This window comes from Dermacentor andersoni, chromosome 4 (assembly GCF_023375885.2).
Source record: "Dermacentor andersoni chromosome 4, qqDerAnde1_hic_scaffold, whole genome shotgun sequence".
Classification (NCBI taxonomy): Eukaryota; Metazoa; Arthropoda; class Arachnida; order Ixodida; family Ixodidae; genus Dermacentor; species Dermacentor andersoni.
Genome location: NC_092817.1, coordinates 111,025,014 through 111,044,701, shown reverse-complemented (window position 1 = coordinate 111,044,701; position 19,688 = coordinate 111,025,014). Strand labels below are relative to the sequence as shown.

Genomic DNA, 19,688 nt, shown 5'->3' with positions numbered 1-19,688 from the left:
GCTGCAGGTCATCGTGGCCTTCCTTCCTGTAGCATTCATGCCGCTGGGCCGGATGAAGTTCAGAGGCTAATGAACCCTTGCTTATGCGCGCCCTTAATGGACCTCAGACGGCGACGGAGGTGATGCTACAGTTTTAGAGCGCAGCTTGTTCCTGCGGCAAGAGTCGGCGGCGTAACCGAGCGAACAAGCACATCGAAGGATGAAAGAGCGAACGCGGAGCGGGAGATGAAAGACGCGAGCCGCGAACGGCGGAGACCACTGAGAGCGGTTCCTGACGTTCGCGCGGGAAACTGGTGTCATTCGGGCCCGCCCGATCGCTCGATGCGTACTGCTATCTGGTAGGCCACAGTTACTTCATTTAAAAATGTAATTGATTACAGCGACCAATTACTGCCCCACGAAAGTAATTCAGCGATTACTAAAAAGTAATCCGTTATCTTTAGGTTACTCTCCTTCCAACCTTGATCACAAATACAGTATATGACAATATGGCCTGGCTCTTTCGGTGCGTCTTCTGTAGCCCTTCGCATGTTGTACAGTTGCTTACAGCGATGACGCACCGCTTGGGTCTGCGTCCTACATGTAGCGCGGCGCTTCATCGCTGCGGAGATTCGAAAAAAAAACGCTCTCGGAAGGGCTGATAAAAAGCTGAAAGGATCGTCCATGCCGTAGATGATTTTCTGGCATCAGCGTCCTGAGTGGCTATCGCGTAGCGCGCAGGTTAAATTCCTCGGCCAACATATGGTGGAGCGTTAAGATGCGAAAAGCAACACTGAGCAGGCGGGTTTGCCTGGTCGAGCATGCGCATTCGTGAGGGTGCTGGGCGGGAAGACCGTGGGCGTTCTATGCTCTAGTTCCGGCCAAATTCAACGCTCTAAGCTGATACGCCTGTTACAGCTTTTCTCGTCAACGAAGTAACTGCTTACGTAAAATTGTTCACTGAGAAAAAACAACATTGAAATAGAGTGAGCGTTACTTAGTAAAAAAATTAATTGATCATTACAACACTACCAGAAAATGTAAATGATTACGCGTAATTCGTTACGTACAAGTCTGGAATGAACTGGAGTGCGGATTTTGTTTGCACGGAAGGTCGTGGTATATGTTACGTTTGCGTCATTCGTCAAGGCTCGGCGCGCTCAGCTTTAATTGGATCTGAATGTGCGAGCGATATCGGCGTGCACACATGCATGCATGTGTGCGCGCGCTTGTTGATGACATGGCATTAACGTCCAAACCATCTCATGCTTACACCTCAGTTCGAACGCAGTGACATATATTCTTTCTTTGCATATGCAGTCAAGCTGTTCGCGCTACTACGCGCGCTCGCGCGCGCACGCACGCACGCACACACGCACACACACAGACACACACACACACACACACACTGTTGCAATCGGGTCGCAAGCCCCAAGGGTAGCGTTGGCCTGGCGGCCTGGGGCACAACTGGAAGCATGAGTCGACTGCTAATAGAACAACTTGTTTATTCTAGCATCGCAAAAGAGCGGCCGGTCAGGTCGACCGAAGTGGAGAGACGGGAGAGCACGCTACTCAACGGAAGAAATCGGAGCCTCTCTCTTGGCGTCCGGGGGCAGCTGCTTTTATACTCCCGGAGTCGAGGGCAAGAAGGAACGCCTCGTCAGAGGCGCACGTGATGCGGGGCACGGACACGCTGAGAGACACGTTGAGACGAGTAGGTGACGCATCCGCCGGGCCGGCGCCGGTCAGACCTCCTCGCTTCACAGTTGGGGGAGCTCCTCTCCCCGGCTGCCGCGCTTTGACAAGCGTGGGCACCAACATGCACACACACACACACGCACACACGAAGACAAGTGGCATTGAAACATGCCTGGACGCGCATGGCAGGAGGAGTTACGGCAGCGCTGAACGGGCCAAAATGTCCGCCGCTTTGAATGAAGCCCCGGCGTCCGTTGCATCCGCGCCGGCTATACCGCGCGTCGTAGGCGAAACGTAACAGACCGCCCCGCCGGGAGAAGGAGATCCCGATGGTCAGGGGACTACATCCGCTGTCCGGAGGGATGTCGCTCGATGATGCTCATAACCGAAGTCGGTCGTCCTTCGGCGTTTCTTGAGCGCAGCGCACAGAGAAGGCCTCGTTCTCTCGTTCAGGTTCACACAGGACACTGCAAAGTGACTTCGGGAGAGTTGACATTTTTGTTCTCGTTCCCGGCAAGCGTTAGAACTACGCCGAAACTCAACCGCTCAGTCAGCAAGCACGACACAACCCTCACTAAGCCATGCCAGGCTCTTTCCCCTTTTATACTACTGCCTAGTTCCTTACAGTAGTCTAGCAGCACCCAGAACACGTCCACAAATTGGAAAATTGCACTAGAAAGCACGTCATCACTTTGAAACACTAAACAAAAGCAATATGTTAAAAATCCTGCCTCAGGAAGAAAAACATCAGTAACAAACAACTCTGAGGCTGATTCCTACGTTAGGGGCTTCGACTTAAGCCATCGGCGTTACCGTTGAGACTCCCCTTTTTGTAACGCACCTCAAAGGAATATTGTTGCAAAGCGTGGCTCCAGCGCAGGAGGCGGCCATTTTTGGGAGAGATGGTCTGTAGCCATTGGCGAGGGCAGTGATCCGTCTCAATGATAAACCTCGAGCCGGCTAGGTAGCATGACAATTTCTGAACGGCCCACACGAGACACGCACACTCTTTCTCGGTGGCGCTGTACGCCTGCTCACGACTGGTCAGCTTACGACTAGCATACAGGACGGGGTGTTCTACTTCTCCATTTTCCCGTTGACACAGTACAACGCCCATGCCTCGCTCACTAGCATCGCACTGAACAACGAACCCTTTTGTGTAGTCTGGCGATCGTAGCACAGGCTGGCTTGTTAGGGCGCTCTTTAGGGCGCTAAAAGCTCTTTCCTTTGTCTCGTCCCAGACGACTGTTTGGGGCTCTGTTTTTCTTAGAGCATCCGTCAGGGGAGCCGCGATATCAGAGTACCTGGGGATGTACCTCTGATAGTAGCCGGCGACACCTAAGAACGACCGAATATCGGTCTTCGTGCGCGGTTGCGGGAAGTCTCGCACAGCGGCCACCTTTATTTCAGAGGGGCGGCGACGACCCCGACCAATCACGTGACCGAGGTAGACAACCTCGGCCTGTGCTAACTGGCACTTGGGAGCCTTGACTGTCAAGCCCGCTTCGCGCAGGCGGGTCAGCACTGCCCGCAAGTGTGCCATATGCTCAGACCAGGATGCGGAGAATATCGCTACGTCGTCTAAATACGGTAAAGCGAATTCTTGCTGTCCCCGCAACACTTTATCCATGAGGCTTGAAAAACAGTATGGCGCGTTCTTCAAACCAAAACTCAACACTTTAGGACGGAATGTTCCCATTGGTGAAATGAACGCCGCATACCTACTAGCCTCTTCTGTAAGTGGAACCTGCCAAAAACCCCTGACAAGATCTAGGGTGGAAATAAACTGAGCGCTACTAACTTTCTCAAGGCGCTCCTCGATGTTAGGGATCGGATAAATTTGATCCTTAGTGATGGAATTAAGCCTGCGGTAGTCGACGCAAGGACGAGGTTCCTTGCCCGGTACCTCAACTAAAATCAAAGGGGAGGTATAATCACTCTCACCCGCCTCAATAACACCGAGCTGTAGCATTTTCTTTACCTCAGCCTCCATAATATCGTGCTGGCGGGGTGACACCCGGTACGCCTTGGATCGTACTGGCTCTGGGGAGGTAAGTTCTATGTCATGAGTAAGGACAGAAGTCCTACCAGTCCTCTCAGAGAACTGACCTTGAAACTCTTGTAAGAGCTGGTGTAGTTCGGTTTTCTGCTCAGGCGACAGCGGTGCTTTACTGATTAAGTCACTAATGACTTGATCGGTGTCTTCCCTGTTCGTCACTGAGCCTAGTCCCGGAAGCTCGACCGGAAGCTCTTCGGGAACGTTTACCATCATACACACCACTGCTTCCCGTTGTCTATAGGGTTTGAGCAGATTACAGTGGTAAACTTGCTGTGCTTTCCGTTTTCCTGGCAGACTCACCACGTAGTTGACGTCCAACAGTTTTTGAATAATCCGTGGTGGGCCCTCCCACTGCACGTCGAGTTTGTTTTTTAGCGATGTGCGTAATATCATGACCTCATCGCCCACCTCAAAACGACGGGCCCTGGCTGTCCGATCATAATAAACCTTGGCCCTCTGCTGGGCCTTTGCCATTGCTTCACCTGACAACTTCTGTGCCCTTCTTAAGCGTTCGAGGAGCCTAAGCACGTACTCCACCACGACTGGGTCGTCGCCCCTGCCTTCCCACGATTCTCGAAGCATGCGAAGCGGAGACCGCAGCGAGCGACCGTACACCAGCTCAGCTGGCGAAAACCCCGTAGCCGCATGCGGCGCGGTCCTTAATGCAAACATTACCCCAGGCAGACACAGCTCCCAGTCAGTTTGTTGTTCAAAACACAATGCTCTCAACACGCGCTTCATGACGGAGTTGAGCTTCTCAACGGAATTCGACTGTGGGTGGTACACTGAGCTGTGTAACAGCTTTACCCCACACCTTTCGAGAGAAGTTGTCGTCAAAGCGCTAGTAAACACTGTGCCCTGATCTGATTGGATTTCCGCAGGAAAACCAACTCGCGCAAATATGGACAGTAGTGCATTGACTATCTCAACTGAGCTGAGTTCTTTAAGCGGCACTGCTTCAGGGAACTTTGTCGCTGGGCAGATCACAGTCAAAATGTGTCTGTACCCCGTGGTTGTTACCGGCAGAGGTCCCACTGTATCAATAACGAGCCGTCTAAAAGGCTCCGTAATGATAGGTACCAACTTCAACGGCGCCCTCGATTTGTCCCTTGGTTTGCCCACCCGCTGACAGGTGTCACATGTCCTCACAAAGTGGTCTGCGTCCCGAAAACACCCTGGCCAATAGTACTCTTGCAAGAGACGGTCCTTAGTTTTCTTAACTCCTAGGTGTCCGGACCACGAACCCCCATGTGACAAGCGCAACAGATCCTGACGGTAGCACTGAGGCACGATCAGCTGATCGAACTCCATTCCCCTGCGGTCTAAATACTTCCGGTACAGGACCCCACCTCTTTCCACAAAACGAGCATTTTTCTTGGCGATACCTTCCTTGACAATGCAGCGTATGTTTTCTAGGCTGCCATCCTTTTCTTGCTCGGCTATCAAAGCCGCCCTGCTGACTTTTAGCAACCTATTAAGTCCGTCTGACGTAGGCGCGATGAGCAAATCTGCAGATAGCTCTTCTAACTTTCCCGTGTCGGGCATTAAATAATTTTTCCTCTCCAGTATCTGGTGCCTTCAACGCTACAGGCTCAATTGTATTCAGTTCGGACGTGCTCAGAATATCAGCTTGCTGCGCCTCTGACCCTTTCTCATTGTTCTACAACGCCGGCCCCGCAACTACCGCCTTTGCAGCGAGCTCCCGAACCTTCGATCTGGTTAGAGGAAGCTTTAGCTCGGGCCCATCTCCGACGCGGCCTATTCAAATACATGTAAAACGCAAAAACGTTTTTATGAGATAACCCCTGGACCGATTTTGATGAAATTTGTTGCATTTGAAAGAGAAAGTTAAATTCTAGTGACTGTCGGAAGCAGAATTTCGATTTAAGGCTTGAATTTTCTTAAAACGATTTTCAAATATTTGACCGTTTGAAAAAAATAGAAGCACGAAGTTTACAAATTCATAGCTCTGCATCAAGGACTGATATCGCGGTTCTGTAAACGGCATCCGTTAGATCATTCAAAGCGGACAAATTCAATATGTCATTTTACATCTTACGTGAATTTGTTACGTTGGTTACAGCGGTTTTGCAAAAGTTGTATTTCCCTATGATTAAATTTTTTTATATTCATGTGTAACATATCAATTTTGTCCGCTGTAGATGTACTATTAGATGCAAATCACAGAATCGTATTATCATTTTCAGTGGTTGAGTAACAGAGTTGTAAACTTGATAGTTTCGTTTTTTGAAAATGTTTGATTTTTGCCAATTTTTAATAAAAAATTGACGACCTAACTCAAAAATTCGAAACCAACAGTCACTAGATCTTAAGTTTGTCTTTTAAATGCAACAAACCTCGTCAAATTTGGTGCAGTGGTTGCCGAGGAAAACGAATTCTCCTTTTACATGTATTTTACATGAAAATAGGTACGGGTACTGGGGGGGCAGCATAGATGACACTGCGGCCTCCGTCTCAAGCGCTCCGAAAGGTCCTTCAATAAGCACTTTTGCTACGGGCAGACACACGCTATGAGCTTCCACGGCTTGCTTGATCCATGCGCACTCGCCCGTGAACATATCGGGTTCTACGTAAGAGGGGTGAACTACATCCATCCTAGCTGCGGAATCGCGAAGCACTCGGCACTCTTTCCCGTTCACGAGGAGGTCTCGCATGTAAGGCTCGAGAAGCTTCATGTTCTCGTCAGTGCTGCATAATGACAAAAACACGACTTTTGTTTTTGTTTCCGGACACTGCGCCGAAAAGTGACCCGGCTTCTGGCACGTATAACACACGCGCGCTTGCCTCGTCTCGAACCGCTTTCTGCGTTCGGCTTCGGCTGCCGCCGTCTCCTTAGGTTCGGTCGGACTGCTTTCACTCGCATCCGCACTAGGTGTGTTCCCCCTTGCTCTCATGGGTGTGAACTTCGGCCTCTCGAACTTGGAGCCAAATTCACCCTTTTGACCGTCCTTAGCTCCGCGAGCCCGACGCGTCAGAATCTCCTCGGCTAGCTCAGCGGCTTTAGCAACCGTACTAACGTTTGGCCTATCCAAGACCCAGTACCGCACGTTCTCAGGTAACCGACTATAGAACTGTTCCAGCCCGAAACACTGCAGAACTTTCTCGTGGTCACCAAACGCTTTCTCTTCTTTGAGCCACTCCTGCATGTTTGACATTAGCCTGTAGGCAAACTGTATATGACTCACTTCTGCCTTTCTCATTTTCCCGAAACTTCCGACGGAACGCCTCCGCTGACAGCCTGTACTTTTTTAGCAGACTCGATTTCACTTTGTCGAAATCCTCTGCCTCCTCTCTCTTCAAGCGAGCGACTACGTCGGCCGCCTCGCAGGGTAACAAAGTGAGCAAGCGCTGTGGCCACGTTTCCCGAGAGAACCCCTGCTTCTCGCACGTTCGCTCAAAGTTAACCAGGAACAAACCAATGTCCTCTCCAAGCTTAAACGGCCGCATCAGGTCAGTCATCTTGAACGATACTCGTTCTCCTGCACCGTGTGCCTCACTTCCATTACGAGCGCGTTCCATCTCTACCTCGAGACGCTTCATTTCCAAAGCGTGTTGACGGTCGCGCTCTTCTTTTTCTTTTTGTTCTTTTCGTTCGCGCTGATCTTTCTCTTTCTGTTCTTTAAGTTCGCGCTCCTGTTTCTCTTTTTGCTCTTTTCGTTCGCGCTCCTGTCTTTTTGCCGTCCCCCTCTCCTCAATGGTCTCAAGGCATTCCGACAGCTCGTCATCCTCAGCTTCTAACTCAAGAATAGCCCTTAGCAGTTCTGGTTTTCTGAGTTTGTCTGAGACATCCAGACCCAACTCTCTTGCAAGCTCCAGCAATTTCGGTTTGCGAAACGACTTCCAATCCATGGCTGCTCTGAATGCTGCTTTCTCTACTGCCTACTATTGTCTTGCCGCAAACTAACCCGGCAGCAACGACAACCACAATTACCAGCTCTGTTTCTGACACTAACAAAAGCCTGGCAAAACTCAGAAGAAGAAAGTCCCGCACTCACCAAACCTCGCAGCCAAGAATTCAGCGCAGTCGTTCCGCTGCAGGCAACCAGTCATCACACAGGGCTCGTTGCACTGCTCCCGGATGGTCGTTGTGCTGCTCAGCATACAGTCAACCGCATATCTTAGCTGCTGGCCTCCGTTGTCGCGATCTCACCGCTAGCAACCAGTTGTTGCAATCGGGTCGCAAGCCCCAAGGGTAGCGTTGGCCTGGCGGCCTGGGGCACAACTGGAAGCATCCGAAGGTCCTGGCAAAGCATGAGTCGACTGCTAACAGAACAACTTGTTTATTCTAGCATCGCAAAAGAGCGGCCGGTCAGGTCGACCGAAGTGGAGAGACGGGAGAGCACGCTACTCAACGGAAGAAATCGGAGCCTCTCTCTTGGCGTCCGGGGGCAGCTGCTTTTATACTCTCGGAGTCGAGGGCAAAAAGGAACGCCTCGTCAGAGGCGCACGTGATGCGGGACACGGACACGCTGAGAAACACGTTGAGACGAGTAGGTGACGCATCCGCCGGGCCGGCGCCGGTCAGACCTCCTCGCTTCACAGTTGGGGGAGCTCCTCTCCCCGGCTGCCGCGCTTTGACAAGCGTGGGCACCAACATGCACACACACACACACGCACACACGAAGACACGTGGCATTGAAACATGCCTGGACGCGCATGGCAGGAGGCGTTACGGCAGCGCTGAACGGGCCAAAATGTCCGCCGCTTTGAATGAAGCCCCGGCGTCCGTTGCATCCGCGCCGGCTATACCGCGCGTCGTAGGCGAAACGTAACAACACACACACACAGAGAGAAAGAGAGAGAGAGTTTAAATTTGGGAACAATTGTGGGAAGGTTAGAACGATGTGCGGGGCGAATACGTGGCTGTAATTAAGAGCTAAATGAAGGTCCGTAAATACTCGTTTTCTACCTGTTTAATCGATGGCGTTATGAAACGCGGAGGAGTTATCCAGGTGTCCCTGAGGAACCAAATGGGGCAGTGATTTTATATTTAGAGAGGATGGGAATCATGTAGTTACGTTATAGACGATCGGCACTGAATAAAGAGTTTTACAAGTACTTACTAAATACTCGTCACCATCCCCTTTAGAGGTGTTATTTGAAGCGCGTGCTTTCTTTGTATACGGCGTCAGAGACTCAATTTGCACGGTGCTGGCGCCATTTTAGTTACGACGCTCGATCTAAGTTTAGGCTGTGTAGGTAAATTACTTGCAGCCTTTGCAGAAGATTACTTGTACAGGTGTCCGGAAGCGTTATGCAAACCGTCATCGTCAGATACGTTATACTCAATGCTTTCTAGTGTCCCGACAGAATTGTAGGCATTGCCGAGTTCACATTCGGTAGAAATAGCTAGGGGAATTTTAAGGGCAATGTGTGAGCAAATTTTAATGTTTATCGGTTAATTACGGGCTTTGCGTATAACTACTGAATGCTTGTTTTGGCCCTAGTTACGGGTGCTGTACGAAATGCCTATAGGCATTTCGTACAGAAACCTTCTATAGAAGGTTTTCTTGGTGTTCTCGGTGAGCCGAAGGTGGCACTATGTTATTTGATGGAGATAAGAGGAAGGTTATGAGTGATGTGCACGAAAAGTTTAAAATGCGCGGGTTTACAGTCTTTGCAGTAAGTTACTTATGCAAGTACTTTCAGCTTTGTATGTGTGTTTTACGAGTGTCGTAAATGTGTGCGCGCTGTGCTAGAAGAACTGTACGTATCAGGTGCCGAGATCAAATGAAAATGAACGGCGTGTAATGGCTGATGTGCCTGCAAAGTTTACAACGTGTGGGTTAATTAGTGCCCTTGCAGTAAATTTCTTATTCAGGCGTTCGAAAAGGGTTATACAGTCGTTAAACGCAATGCTTGCCGTTGTCCTGGGAGAATTGAATGTGGACTCGAGTTTACGTTTAATGGGAATGGGAGGCGTGCTCTGTGTGGCAAAACTTCAAAGGCTGTGAGTTAATTACCGGCTCTGCAGATAGTTACTAAGCATTCCTTTTCTCCTTTTCTCTTCCGGTGTCCATGACGAATGTGACGTCTAGATTTTATTTTGGAGGAAATAAGGGGCAGCTTATGATTTAGTTCAAGAAAAGTTATGTTGGTGAGCCTTTGCAGTAAATTACTTATGCAAGTGTTTGAAAAGCTTGTCCAGCAGTTATTCTCAATAGTTTACATTCAGTAGTTATTCTCAATGTAGTTTACATGGACAACGAAATGGGGCGCTAAATTAAACTTCCAAGGAATAAAAAAAATGGAGATGGGAGGCGCTATGGCATTGCAGTAAATTGTTTATACAAGCATTCCAGAGTGTTATATGGGTGTTTTACAAACGGTATAGTACATGTTTTCCCGTTGTGCTGGGAGAATGATGAGTGGCACTGACTTCATGCCGGACGGCTGACGTGCACGCAACACTATGCGTGCGTTAATTACGTCCTTCGCAGTAAATTAATTATTTCCCTCGAAACCACCATGCATGTGTTATACACATCCGGCGCCTTGTGCGCATACATACATACATACATACATACATACATACATACATACATACATACATACATACATACATACATACATACATACATACATACATACACACATGCATGCATGCGTACATACATACATACATACATACATACATACATACATACATACATACATACATACATACATACATACATGCATACATACATACATACATGCATACATACATACATGCATGCATACATACATACATACATACATACATACATACATACATACATACATACATACATACATACATACATACATACATACAAACTGTTTGATTGACAGAGGTCGCAGAACTTGCCCGTAGTTCATGACCTCCAGCGAAGCCACCGCGGCGCACGAACAGTGGGCATGAATCACAGACGACCCGATGTGCATCACCACGAGCGTTGCAGCTTCTAAGGCATACTATGCTTCCGTCCGTGTTTCATGCGCGTATACGAACGGTCTACACAGTTCCTTTGTGATAGCGGCACAAACTGGCATCACCAATTGCCACTTCCCGCGTCCGTTTTTACGGCCGCCGTCATGTCAAAAGATTTTGCTTTGGGTCGTTTCTGACACAGTACCAGTACGACTTTCGATCGTCTGTAACAGAGAGCGATTTTCCGCCGAGAGACAGCTCAGCGTGATAATTCCCTCGACATGCGGCTCTTCAAGTGTGTTTGTTTTGGTTTGTGCAGCCCGCCTTCAATCTCCATTGTCTCTCTAAAAAGCGCGGCGAGCGATTTCACAGTGCTCAGACGGATATGCATTCGACGGGCTGTAAAGCCGCGTTGGCGATTTTCGAAGATTATTTTTCGCAGTGCTGCAGTGCCGACCGTATCGCGACGGAACTTTCACTACGAAGCGCGATTTTCATGCGGCCACAGTCAAACGTGAACAGTGGGAATATGCCTCGTGCATAGCCGACTTTGTCGGTAACTATTATTGCAGTAATTTGTTACTGTTCCATTGAAAGGGACCGCTTGCCCATCTCTGCCGTCATCATTCTCAACTCTTCCGCATTTAAATCTACCATTGAAGATTATATTATGCATTAACCACTTATAACTTTCTGGTGTTCCGGCGAAGAAGAAGAGGACTGAAGAGACAAGAAGTATAGTTTTGCTCTAATTCTAAACATACGGGAAACCGCCTTCTTCTTGGCCAATCCCCCTGGTGGGTATACGCCAGTGTTTGGGAGACAAGAGAAGACAAGTTGGGATCCCTGTAAATAAATGAGTGTATTTTAATTCGTACATTGCATTTGGCGCAGCCGCCCATGTGGCTTGAAGTAACGTTGTTAAGAAGAGCGGATGAGCAGGCGACCGTGAGGACCTACCAGCATGATGGCGAAGGCCCAGTGCTTCTTCAGGAATCGGCGACTTCATCGGAACTGCTTCGCATTATCACCGAGCACAGTCAGCTGAGCGATGCGGCCCTCGCCGAGAAAGGTGCATTACGCATCGATGCTTTTATGTCTGAATTTGAGATTAGGTTTCCGGGACATTCAGGGATATATTGCAAGAACGAGACTGAGCACACGAATAACGTCTTGTCGCAAGCGCTGTTGCAGCAGCAGACCACGCTGTGTGAGCAACGGCGACTGATTCTCGAAGCAGTTTGCGACTCACTAAAATCACAGAAACCACATCGAGAAGAGATTAAGCCTGGTAGTTTCGATGGGGCGTCCAATGCAGCCTACTTGTGGCTCAGATTTTATGAATACGCATGTGCGAAGAACCACTGGACGTCACTGGACGACAAAATGTGTAACGTGCGCCGTTTATTTTCTGGCAGTGCCAGAAAATGGTGGCACATGCGAATCGCAAGTCGATGCCATGATCCATGGCACAAATTCCCGCTTTTCGTTCTTTTGGAGTTTTCTTTCCGCTTTTGAGCGAAATCCAGTTGACAGATGGGACGAGGCAATAGCTTTCAGACACAGAGAAAGAGCAGCCATGGATTATTTTTTCGAGAAGGGACGATTACTCTACATTGCCGACCCTAGTCTACCGGACTTTGCAATCCTTCCGTTGATAATTCAAGGTATGACTAACGAATCGCATATAGAGGTTTGTGTACACCGTCCAACCTCCACGGATGACTTCTTTGCTTGCTTTAAGTATGTCTCCAGCGACTGTCTGATTGATGGTCCCATACATGGTCCCCATCCGGGTATCCCTGGATGATCCCCATCCGGGGATACATAACTAAGCAAAATGCGAGTAAAAAGAATCTACAAGGCATGACAAGTAAATACTAAATGAAGACAACTGTGATCGTTCATATATCTGATAACAAGGCCCGAAACATTGGTTCAGGTCGGCACTCGACAATTTGTTTTGGTAACCGGTTCCATTCACGAATTGTAAGTGGAAAAAATGTGGTTTGGTAAGTGTTAGTTTTACATTTAATTTCTTTTATTTTCCATCCGTGATCAAGTCTATTCGACCAGTGATGCTGTGGAAGCAAATAAGTTCCTTTGTCTATTTTTATTTTACCGTGATAAATTTTGTACATTTCTAACTGAAAGTTTCTTCGGCGAGGACATAAAAGCTCCGATCCCAACGTTCGTTTAATTTTAGTAACACTACTACGCAAGTTATAATATCTTGATACAATTCGAGCGACACAGTTTTGTGCACGTTCAAGCATGTCGGTTAAATATAAAGTGCGCGGGCTCCAACCAGCACGAGCATGCTCCAACATAAGCTGAACATAAGTTAAATATCATCATCATCATCATCAGCCTAGTTACGCCCACTGCAGGGCAAAGGCCTCTCCCATACTTCTCCAACTACCCCGGTCATGTACTAATTGTGGCCATGTTGTCCCTGCAAACGTCTTAATGTCATCCGCCCACCTAACTTTCTGCCGCCCCCTGCTACGCTTCCCTTCCCTTGGAATCCAGTCCGTAACTCTTAGTGACCATCGGTTATCTTCCCTCCTCATTACATGTCCGGCCCATGCCCATTTCTTTTTCTTGATTTCAACTAAGATGTCGTTTACCCGCGTTTGTTGCCTCACCCAATCTGCTCTTTTCTTATCCCTTAACGTTACACCCATCATTCTTCTTTCCATAGCTCGTTGCGTCGTCCTCAATTTCAGCAGAACCCTTTTCGTAAGCCTCCAGGTTTCTGCCCCATATGTGAGTACTGGTAACACACAGCTGTTGTACACTTTCCTTCTGAGGGATAGTGGCAACCTGCTGTTCATGATTTGAGAATGCCTGCCAAACGCACCCCAACCCATTCTTATTCTTCTGGTTATTTCAGTCTCATGATCCGGATCCGTGGTCACTACCTGCCCTAAGTAGATGTATTCCCTTACCACTTCCAGTGCTTCGCTACCTATCGTAAACTGCTGTTCTCTTCCGAGACTGTTAAACAATACTTTAGTTTTCTGCAGATTAATTTTCAGACCCACCCTTCTGCTTTGCCTCTCCAGGTCAGTGAGCATGCATTGCAATTGGTCTCCTGAGTTACTAAACAAGGCAATATCATCAGCGAATCGCAAGTTGCTAAGGTATTCTCCATCAACTTTTATCCCCAATTCTTCCCACTCCAGGCCTCTGAATACCTCCTGTAAACATGCTGTGAATAGCATTGGAGATATCGTATCTCCCTGTCTGACGCCTTTATTTATAGGGATTTTGTTGCTTTCTTTGTGGAGGACTACGGTGGCTGTGGAGCCGCTATAGATATCTTCCAGTATTTTTACATATGGCTCATCTACACCCTGATTCCGTAATGCCTCCATGACTACTGAGGTTTCGACTGAATCAAACGCTTTCTCGTAATCAATGAAAGCTATATATAAGGGTTGGTTATATTCTGCACATTTCTCTATCACTTGATTGATAGTGTGAATATGGTCTATTGTTGAGTAGCCTTTACGGAATCCTGCCTGGTCCTTTGGTTGACAGAAGTCTAAGGTGTTCCTGATTCTATTTGCGATTACCTTAGTAAATACTTTGTAGGCAACGGACAGTAAGCTGATCGGTCTATAATTTTTCAAGTCTTTGGCGTCCCCTTTCTTATGGATTAGGATTATGTTAGCGTTCTTCCAAGATTCCGGTACGCTCGAGGTTATGAGGCATTGCGTATACAGGGTGGCCAGTTTCTCTAGAACAATCTGACCACCATCCTTCAACAAATCTGCTGTTACCTGATCCTCCCCAGCTGCCTTCCCCCTTTGCACAGCTCCTAAGGCTTTCTTTACTTCTTCTGGCGTTACCTGTGGGATTTCGAATTCCTCTAGGCTATTCTCTCTTCCACTATCGTCGTGGGTGCCACTGGTACTGTATAAATCTCTATAGAACTCCTCAGCCACTTGAACTATCTCATCCATATTAGTAACGATATTGCCGGCTTTGTCTCTTAACGCACACATCCGATTCTTGCCTATTCCTAGTTTCTTCTTCACTGTTTTTAGGCTTCCTCCGTTCCTGAGAGCCTGTTCAATTCTATCCATATTATAGTTCCTGATGTCCGCTGTCTTACGCTTGTTGATTAACTTAGAAAGTTCTGCCAGTTCTATTCTAGCTGTAGGATTAGAGGCTTTCATACATTGGCGTTTCTTGATCAGATCTTTCGTCTCCTGCGATAGCTTACTGGTTTCCTGTCTAACGGCGTTACCACCGACTTCTATTGCGCACTCCTTAATGATGCCCATGAGATTGTCGTTCATTGCTTCAACACTAAGGTCCTCTTCCTGAGTTAAAGCCGAATACCTGTTCTGTAGTTTGATCCGGAATTCCTCTAGTTTCCCTCTTACCGCTAACTCATTGATTGGCTTCTTGTGTACCAGTTTCTTTCGTTCCCTCCTCAAGTCTAGGCTAATTCGAGTTCTTACCATCCTGTGGTCACTGCAGCGTACCTTGCCGAGCACGTCTACATCTTGAATGATGCCAGGGTTCGCGCAGAGTATGAAGTCGATTTCATTTCTAGGCACCATTCGGGCTCCTCCACGTCCACTTTCGACTAACCCGCTTGCGGAAAAAGGTATTCATTATCCGCATATTATTCTGTTCTGCAAACTCTACTAATAATTCTCCTCTGCTATTCCTAGAGCCTATGCCATATTCCCCCACTGACTTGTCTCCAGCCTGCTTCTTGCCTACCCTGGCATTGAAGTCGCCCATCAGTATAGTGTATTTTGTTTTGACTTTACCCATCGCCGATTCTACGTCTTCATAAAAGCTTTCGACTTCCTGGTCATCATGACTAGATGTAGGAGCGTAGACCTGTACAACCTTCATTTTGTACCTCTTATTAAGTTTCACAACAAGACATGCCACCCTCTCGTTAATGCTATAGAATTCCTGTATGTTACCAGCTATTTCCTTATTAATCAGGAATCCGACTCCTAGTTCTCGTCTCTCCGCTAAGCCCCGGTAACACAGTACATGCCCGCTTTTTAGCACTGTATATGCTTCTTTTGTCCTCCTAACCTCACTGAGCCCTATTATATACCATTTACTACCCTCTAATTCCTCCAATAACACTGCTAGACTCGCCTCACTAGATAGCGTTCTAATATAGGAGCTCTTTAACTTTTAGCGGTGCCGCTTTAAAATTTCGTCTTGAAAAATTTAGGATTCCACAAGCTTTAGATGAAACATGCTCAACGTGCTTATGCCATGTGAGGTTGGAGGAAAAGTAAACGCCAAGGTATTTGTAATCGGATACTCTTGGTAGTTGGACAGAACCTAATCCATATTCGGTCAGGAAAGGATGATGCCTGCGTGTGAAGGAGATAATCTGACACTTCGTTGGATTTAAGTACACTTTCCACTTCAAACACCATTGTTGGATATGGTACAAGTTTCTCTGCAAATGAAATGAATATGAATAATTGTTTACATCACGGCAGACAACACAATCATCTGCATATAAACGTATTTTACAAGTCACATCTTCCACAATGTCGTTAATATACACTAGAAACAGCAGGGTACCTAGAACGGACCTCTGCGGCACTCCCGAAGATACAGCAACATAATCGGACTGGGACCCGTTTATGACATACGTTGCTAACGTCCCTGCAGATAACATTGAAGCCAGTTTATAAGTAGGCATGTTAAGTAACGACAGTTTATATAGTAGCAAGTCATGAAGTACCAAATCAAACGCTTTTTTGAAATGTAAGAAAATACAATCCGTTTGTAACCCAAGGTGAAATGATAAAAAAATATCATGGCTAAATTCTATGAGCTGCGTCGTACACGAGTAATCTGATCTAAAACCATGCTGAGCATGAGTGAAGAATTGACTTTGTTCCAAATGTTTCATCATTCTTCGTCATTCATCAGCATACGGAAAAAACAAAACAAAAAATTTGGACTCTGGCCAATATAGGGCAGTGTTCCGTTATCGCTATTTTTTTTCTCCCCGTCGAGCGATGATACTGTGTAATAATTATTTACAATCGATGAGCAATATTGACTCGTACTGTATCACTAAATATTTTTTGAGCCGTAGGCATAACACTTTTTGCTTGAGACTAGCCAAAATGAGGATTCGGCAAAATTTTTTTCTTGAAGGCAGATTTTTTTTTTTTTGTTCCCGCAGAACTCAGACTTATGTCGTATTTTTTCTGCACTCAAGCAACACAATATATTTTTTTATCAAGATTAAAAATGATCACTGGACATGCCCGGCCGGACTTCTCTGAACAGGCTCTATAGATTGATGTCGACCAACTGGGATTTTTTAACGTGAACCCAATTCGCGTTACACGAGCATTTTTGCATTCCAGCCCCATCGGATGCTGCCGGGATTGAATACCCGGCCTTGAGCTTAGCAGTGCAACGCCTCACCGAACTACCACGTCGGGCAAGGGCCACTGGTTATCCGCGCTTCAATCACTGCAAAAAAAAAAAAAAAGTCGCAGTTTGCCCCGAAAGATGAAGCATCGATTGCGATAGCAAATTAGTGGATAGCTACATGAAATGAAATAAGGATATTAGTTTTATCGGCCGTGTGAACTTCTAAGCTTAGGCACGCTAACTAAATTAACAAGCATGGCATCACGCGCGCACAAACCAACATGAAGACATCTCACTCGATGACCGCGGAAACTCGCTGTCAAAAATTTGCACGACGCTTAAGGTTTGCCTTTAAGAGCGGAACGAGATAGCATTCAAAGATCCCTGACCGCTTCTCACGCTTCCCGGCGACTGCAGCGTATGTAACCGTAATGTTTGCCGTAAATGCTGGCGGCGAACGCAGTGCACGAAGGCGGGCTTTCTAGTAGAAACGTGGCCTCTTTCGTGGGCATATCTTCTATTATTGTTTCGCACTTTTAATATTTCAGTCTGAGAAGATTTAACATAAAAGGCATGCGGTGCTGGCGTTTTATTTCATGACATTTGTTTGTGGCTGTCATTCGCAAAACATGCACAAAGGCGGGCTCTCTAGTAGAAACGCGGACTTTTTCGTGGGCCGCGATGCGGTAGAGGCGAGCGCCATCTGGAGGTGTTGCAAGGAACCGGACGCGCCGCTCCGTAGCCTCCAGTATACTCGCGCGCCGGCGCGCGCAACTGGCCGACGCAGCGGCCGGTCTATGGATGGTAGAAACGCTGGAAAAGGGTTTTTTTTTTTTCGCGTAACATAATTATGTTTTCTCGTATACTCAAATTACAATCCGACGCTATCATGTCCGTAGGTTGTGTGTAAGTCGTACCTTACGATTTTTCTACGTATTCTAGCTTGAGAAATTCAGTTCAGTAACTTCCTTGCGCCGCATGGAGGGTCTGGGTGGAGTGGATGGGAAATGTTTCTGCCGGAATGATGTCCGACGCTGGACGCCGGCGCGGTACGCCGACGCCGTATTTTTGCTACACGGGGCCATTAACGCTGGCGTGAGGAAGCGGGGTAGCATCAGCGTATGAATTGACAAGCTTCGTGCTGCGTCTCGCACCAATGCGAATTAAGCCGCGGAAGGACATCGGGCGACGGACTTAGTCCCCGGCGCAGATGGCTTTCAAGATACAGCTGCCCGGGCGCGTGTACGAGGGCATCCGGACGTCCCAATGTAGAACGGCCCCCCTCCCTACCCTCCCCGCGGATCTTGCACGCGACGGAAGACGTCGTGCTTCTTCCGCGCTTCCCTCCCTTGGGCGCGTGAGATTGAGCCGCGCTCGCCGGCTCATCCTCGCGCGTTTTCACTCACACATACGGCGCGCGGCGACGATTTTATCGCCCTTTACAAGGAACCTCACGCCGACGGCGACGACTAAGCCGATGCCAGAAATGCGGGTAGTGTCCGTATAATTGCTATCGTGATAAAATAAAATTTAAGGGACGCTTAAGAGGAAGCTTTAGCTCGGGTGCTCCTATCTAAATAAATGTAAAAGGAAAATTTGTCTTTCTCGGCAACCACTGCACCAGATTTGACGAGGTTTGTCGCATTTAAAAGATAAACTTAACATCTAGTGACTGTTGGTTTCGAATTTTTTATCTAGGTTGTCAATGTTTTATTAAAAGTGGACAAAAATCGCAAATTTTCAGAAAACGGAATCATCAAGTTTACAGCTCTGTAACTCAACAATGAAAAACGATATCGCAATTATGTTAATTGCATCTAATAGTACCTCTAAAGCGGACAAAATTGATATTTTACACATGATTCTCCAGAAATTTAGTGATATGGAAATACAGCCTTCGCAGAACCTTTGTACGCAACTTAACGAATTCACATTAGATATATATAGACATATCGAATTGGTCCGCTTTGAACGATATAATGGATGCCGTTTGCAGAACTGTTATATATGTTTTTGATGCAGAGCTATTAATGTGTAAACTTCGTGCTTCTATTTTTCTTGAGCTTTCGAATTTTTGAAAATTCTTGAAACAAAATTCAGGCCCTAAATCGAAATTACGTCTCCAACAGTCACTAGAATTTACCCTTCTTTCTCAAATGCAACAAATTTCATTAAAAACGATCCAGGGTCTCAGAAAAACGATCCTGCGTTTTACATGTATATGAATATAAGCCGCGTCGGAGTTGGGCCCGAGCTAAAGCTTCCTCTTAAGCTTCGCGTTCAAGAGTGAAACGCGATAGCATTCAAAGATCCCCGACTGCTTCTCACGCTTCCCGGTAACTGAAGCGTATGTAACCGTAATGTTCACGGGGAAACGCTGGCGGCGAACGCTATGCACAGAGGCGGCCTCTTGCGTGTGCGGATCCGGAAGACGCACAGCCGCACCAAAAAATCACATCATTTTCAGGTTTCTTTTATTGTTGCGCACTTTTAATGTTTCAGGCTGAGAAGATTTAACATAAAAGGCATGCGTTGTCGGTGTTTTGTTTCATGGCATTTGTGTGTTGGCTGTCATTCTCAAAATTCCGGGGAATAACTTTGCCAAGACAAGGTATGAGCAGCTTTAGTGATAGAATGGTGTGGCATTAT

The 19,688-nt window shown here is 47.3% G+C and overlaps 1 protein-coding gene across 1 annotated transcript in view; it reads left to right on the top strand.

Annotated features, from left to right (window-relative positions):
* LOC126537466 (uncharacterized) overlaps positions 1–19,688 on the top strand; it is a 119,474-nt gene that overhangs the window by 15,110 nt on the left and 84,676 nt on the right. The window lies entirely within an intron of this gene.